Raw genomic sequence first — 6,059 nt, 5'->3', positions numbered from 1 at the left:
TGAGTTCTTAGGTCGATTTGTTCGACTAATGGGGCACCGCCTTGAACGCGGTGCCCCATTATGGCCGAAGTCAAATGACAAACAAGGAAAATGTAAAATATAGGCGTGTGCGTGGTTAAGAAACATGCTTTGCAAAACACCAAGTTCCAGGTCCAGTCCCACTGCGCAGTTCCCCGAGCAAAATGACTTCTACCATAGCGTTGGGTTCATTCTATAAATTGTGTGTAATCATTGTAAAGTTGTCGAGAAATAAACACCACACGCAAACGCCATTCAACAACGTATTAAAGTAACTGGTAAATAGTATCCAGCCACACATGAATAAATCACATACTTCGGCCACGTTGTCTGTGAGAGCATGAACTCTTCGAAATCATATTTCCGATCATATAAATCAATTCGAATATTATTTTAGCAAGTTTAGACCTATTTCTTTTGTACCGTAAACCATTTACCATTTCTGTGGTGCTTCCCACATTTCTCTTGATGCCTTAAGGACGTGTTTGTTTTGCTTAATAGTTAATCCAGCGCTGCTTCTAAGTAAAATTAGAATGCAGAAACCTTGTAAAAACCATTTGAGTGGATTGCGTAAGTAATTAAAAATGGGCTGTTTTGGCGCAAATTGTTTTGGCACAATTGTTTGTCGCTGATTTCTCATGAGAATAGTCAGTTTAGGAGGAGTTAGTTCAGTTGAACGAACGATTGAATACTTAGCCTCTACAGACGTACATTTATCATCGTCTTTACAGTCGTTTAATGGTTACTTCGTGAAGTGAGAAAAACCCGTCATGTACATATTGTTATATTTACCTAACTAATGAAATAATTACTCTACAATATATATTTTATTCATAGCCACATAAAGCATAGTGTGTGGGGAAAATATTTTCTCAAGCAATCATTTCCAAATAGTATTCAGATACTTCTAAAAGATAAACACTGGCCCTGTTGCAATTTAGATTAATTTCAAAGTATTGAAACGTTTCTCTTGTTGCAATGCTTTATTACTTCAGGTTTGAATAGAAATTATTTTATATTTTTATGCTGTTCATTTTAAAGTTTAACTGCAATTAAAGAAGTGTCTAGAAAGTGAATTAAGCTATATCACCAGGAATAGGAACAGAGTACAATCAAATCAGAATATATGGTCTTCGGTCAAGTACACAATACTAATATAGAGATTAAGAACTTTAATTAATTGTGAATAATTAAACTGATAATAGTCGTTGATCCGTTTGGTTTCGAACATTTTGTTTTTAAATCTAGATGTTTAAAACCCATCAAAATATTTAATAATTCCACTGGAAAGTGAACAATAACTATCAGTTATTGGCTACTTAAATCTAATAATTTTATTTCAACGGCAGTTCAGCTAAGTTGGGGGTCTGTACGTGTTTGCTCGACCTCTGTTAGCAGCAGCATAGAAATTGTCTGCAACATCACACAGTACATCTTAAAAATAGAAGAACGCATTGGACATTATATCTGAATAAAGAAGACACATTGGTCATGACTAAACATAGTTCTCCTCGATTAGAACTGACCTCGGGCTGAACAACAACAACTCCATAAACAGTGGGACTAATATCTAAGATAGAATTTAATGTCTGCAAATTCTTATAAACGTTGCAATCACAGCACTTTATTTCCTATTCATTATAGGTACAATTTGTTTGTATTTTTTTTCTTTTTGGAATCTACAATGGTGGAATTGCAGAATTCTTTCAAATCTAATGGTCATATAAAATGATCGATTCCTGAAGTGCTTGTTTCTCTGGCATTTAAGAAATCGATAACTGCATGACCTTTCGTATTTCCAAGAGAAGAAATAGAAAAAAAATTTACTCTCCTAGAAAGACATGTACCAAAGTTAGAGTATTAGTCAATACTATGCAAACAAGTGAACGCATATTGCTGTATTAGGATAACATATGGAATCCTAATAAACGGGTAGTGAACTGCCTTGGTCATAATCTGTCCATAGAGAATTTCACAACAAGGGGGGAAAGTAATAAGTTTGAGATTTGTAGAGGTTAAGTATTTGGTTCTTACCTTTCGTCTGACAGTAAGAAAACGAAAAGAAGGGTAGGTAGGCGTGAAAAGAAAACTTTAGCAATGTTACTTGGAATGGTGGTAACTGTATGACCAAAAAATTCACATGGGGAGATTGAGCGGGTGTTGTTGGTGAGAGAGGGAAAGAAAGTCAGAGAGAAAGTGAGAGGTTTTGTAAGCTGCATAAAAGCCAGATATGTGAAGGGGAGGAAGGAAAGAAATGCTAAAGAATTATGGAGGGGACGAGAGAACAAGTATGTCATTCGAATGTAAAGAGCAGCAGGAACAGTTCAAGGAAGGTGACAATAGAGAAACAATTCAGTTTTGGCACATATAATACAAATATTCATAAATGTAGGCACAAGTAAATCAACGCGCAGAAATAGATTTGACTATTTTGTTTTAGTTATAAATGATATAAATAACTTAGAATGAATAAAAGAGAGAAGAAAAAGAACGAAATGGTTTTCGTTTAGTAGCATAAACAATTAGCAAGTTTGTTTGCTACGCTGTGCTGTGGAAGCATTTATAGAATTGATTTATTTCTTGCAGGTTGTTCATGAACACGAGTAATGGTAATTAATCACCGAAAATTATTAATCCTCTTAATTAGGTAATATGAAATTTTATTTAAATCCAATCGGGAGTTATTTCGAAAACATGCAAACTTAGATCTTAGAATATGTAATCATAAAAAACCCCAAAAAAAACAAACCTCCAATTCCTTAAAATTCCTGACCTTATATCAATATTTGAAACCTTCATTATCATTATTATTCAGGCGGCATTTCGTTCGTCTTTACGTTCTGAGTTTGAATCCGTCGAGTTAAACTTATCCTTTCATCCTGCCGTGGTCGCTTGAATAAGGCTCAGTCGAGAAATGGATTCGATGTACACGACTGTCCTCCCCGTTTGAAATTTCAGACCACGTGACTTTAATCGGCAGAAGTATTATTATTACTAAACAGCCAGCAGGCAGAAACGTTTACACGCCGGACAAAATACCTAGCATTTCGCGCGTCTTTTGGTTCTGAGTTCAAATCCTGACGAGGCCGACTTTGCCTTTCAGCGTTTCGGGTTAGCGGTAATAGATTGTTATCCTCCCTTCAAATGTCAGGTCTTTTGTCTATAGCAGATAGGATCATTACTGTTGTTATCTTAAGATCTATTGTGATGTTATTATTAGATCTGTATGTGTGGAACAGATAATAAAGCGTTGAGTTTCGTCGGTTGATGACCGAGTTCAAATTCAGCCAGTCGGCTTCGACTTATCAATTGGTCCGAAGGAAATATTTACTATATTAAGTTCAACAGATTACAGTTAATCAAACGCATCATGTATGCGTGCAAATGTACAAATTATACCGTGTAAAATAAATTTGTACATGGTCTCGTGGTCGACATCCAACTGAGGTCCACCAAAGCGGATATCTTTATTGTCTTTAAGCAACTCTTTGCCACCCAGACTACGAGGAGGAGAAACAGGAGAAAAAGAAGCCACGTATTTTTCAAATTATGTGCAGACTAGATCTGATCTGCTTTGTTCCTCTACCAAATATCTCGTAAGTCACAAAGCTTATGTTCTGCCAAAAGGGAGGTCAATCTAGGGACAACTGGTAATGTGTAAACCACTAAACTTGTCTCGTAATCGGCCCGGTGACTAAATCGGCAACTCTACGAAGACTGCTTCGTGCGGAGGGTGTTGTTTGTTTCGGACACATTTCAGGATGAAAAACATTAATAGTCAACAGACGTCCAAATGTGAATGGGTGTGTGCATTTTACATATGATTGAAGGGATCTATTCAATTCGACGGACAGATTTTTTAATTAATTTCTTTTAAACTAAACACTTTCAAACTACGGATACTGGTAAAATGTGTCAAAAACGTTTAGAGTAAACCCTGTTCTATGTGATATATTCTTCCAGTATCCGTACTTTCAAAGTGTTTAGTTAAAAAAAAAATTAATTAAAAAATCTGTCCATCAAATAGAATAGATGCGATTGAGGTAACCATAAATTATAGGCATCTTTATAGTAGAAGGAAAACCTTAGTACATATGTATGCACACTATATACATATATTTGCGTCCTAAGTTTAATTCGTAAGACCTATTGGAGCTCATGAGACTTAGTCTTTGTCAACAGTAATTTCTTACATTCGTTCTCAATCTTTATGGAGAACGAATGTGAGAAAGGGAAAAAAATCACCAAAGTACAGGTGTGGTATTTCCTCTCCTGACATTGAAAGCGTACCAAGTCAAGTTGAACTCGCCAATATTTGACCTTGGAGTGCAAAGGGCCGGATTGAACATTAGAAGCTAATTTGAGTGATTTTAATCGACTGAATCACACACATTTCTACGTATATATTTATGTATGTATGGACGCATGTATACGTGAGTATCTATGTTCTTTTTTTCAGGGACTGAAAATTGTTATCCAGGACGCCCCAGAATATTTGGAGAGAATGGTGGAAACCATCTTAGTCGGAGAAGATGAAACGCTGAGAGTTATGGTGGAGGGCAGGACGCCCCAATGCTTTAAATGTGGCCAAATGTGTAACATAAAAGCAAAATACCCTCCAACCAACACAAGAACACCAAATGAGGAAATCACACCTCCACCTCCTACGACGTCATGTGTGCGTGAGGAGCGGGAGAAGGAAACCAAGAGGAAAGGAGTATGCAAGCCAAAAAGAGAAAAAGAGTAAAAAACAGAAATAAGTAAATAAATGTGCACGCCCCACCCTATCCCTTACTGTCCCACCCTACCCCTGCAGTCAGTAACCCTCAATCTACCCTTCCTGACACAAACACTTGCACAGACACCCAGGTGTCCGAAATTACCCAAACCCTCCCCCAAAATATGCTACGCGAAAGTGTATAAGAAGGCGAAAATAAAAGCTGAGAAATGAAATAAAAAAGAAAATAAACTCACCTGTATCGGTAGACGTGACGGAAGATCAGTGTTTACCTGAGAACTCCAGATGCGTTCTGGTGAGTGAGGAGGAAAATAACAGTCTGATAAAAAATGTTTGGTACAGAAATTTTGGACCTTAGTATGGAAACAGAGTCAAGTAATTTTTTTCCACTTACGGCAGACTTTAATGACTTTTATATTATTTGTTAAAAAGTTTTAAATGAAGTCACTCTGATGTGGGGTCGAGTCGCCTTCCTTCTATTTCATTATTCACCTTTTACATTCGGTTTTCTTTTTTCGTCCCCACATATGTTTGTGTGTCCTTGCGAGGAATAAAGAAATCGTCAGTAGTAGTAGAGTCGCTGTACGAGTTCTCAGTTGGAGGTAGTGTCAGTTAGATGATATATACGAGCTCAAGTTACGGTTAGGGTAGACGTTTCAAAGTCATTGTCTTCTGGGTCTATAAGACGCGGAATACCGCCACAACATAATCGTAGCGACAGGAATATTACAGTGCAGACAATAACATACAAGTGAACGAAGATATATACAATTCACGCGGACAACGTTGAGAAAAAGAATTTTCCCGAGAAAGGAAACAATTCAAACAGATGACGTTGAAAAATATTTCACGTGGAGAAATTAAAAACTCGACAGAGAGAAATAAAAATGCTTGTTGTACATATTTTACGAAAAATCCGTAAAATTATGGAAAACTTGTCAGAGAGTCTAGTTCAGTTGCAAAATCGGCAACAAGAACGACAACAAATGGTTTCCGCCAGACCACGTGACAAATTCAATAAATAAATTTAAATATGACCCAAGGAGTCACCATCGAGGCTTATTACTGAAAATTTGAGTGGAGGCCTAATGGCCCAGTGGTTAGGGCAGCGGACTCATGGTCATAGGATCGCAGTTTCGATTCCCAGAACGGGCGTTGTGAGTGTTTATTGAGCGAAAACACCTAAAGTTCCACGAGGCTCCGGCAGGGGATGGTGGCGAACCCTGATGTACTCTTTCACCACAACTTTCTCCCATTCTTACTTCCTGCTTCTGTTGTGCCTGTAATTCAAAGGGTCAGCCTT

The 6,059-nt window shown here is 37.3% G+C and overlaps 1 long non-coding RNA gene across 2 annotated transcripts; it reads left to right on the top strand.

Annotated features, from left to right (window-relative positions):
- The first annotated feature begins 2,671 nt into the window (after positions 1-2,671).
- LOC149132814 (uncharacterized) lies at positions 2,672-6,000 on the top strand. Of its 2 annotated transcripts, none has more exons than XR_016243974.1 (2): positions 2,672-3,614; positions 4,478-6,000. It is a non-coding gene; the product is annotated as an uncharacterized LOC149132814 (long non-coding RNA). The 2 variants fall into 2 exon arrangements; XR_016243973.1 differs by having other exon boundaries at positions 2,672-3,821.
- The last annotated feature ends 59 nt before the right edge of the window (positions 6,001-6,059 follow it).

The sequence above is a fragment of the Octopus bimaculoides genome, chromosome 13, assembly GCF_046866305.1.
Source record: "Octopus bimaculoides isolate indiv1 chromosome 13, ASM4686630v1, whole genome shotgun sequence".
NCBI lineage: Eukaryota > Metazoa > Mollusca > Cephalopoda > Octopoda > Octopodidae > Octopus > Octopus bimaculoides.
The sequence above is the reverse complement of the archived record's forward strand: the minus strand, read 5'-3'. Positions and strand labels throughout refer to the sequence as shown.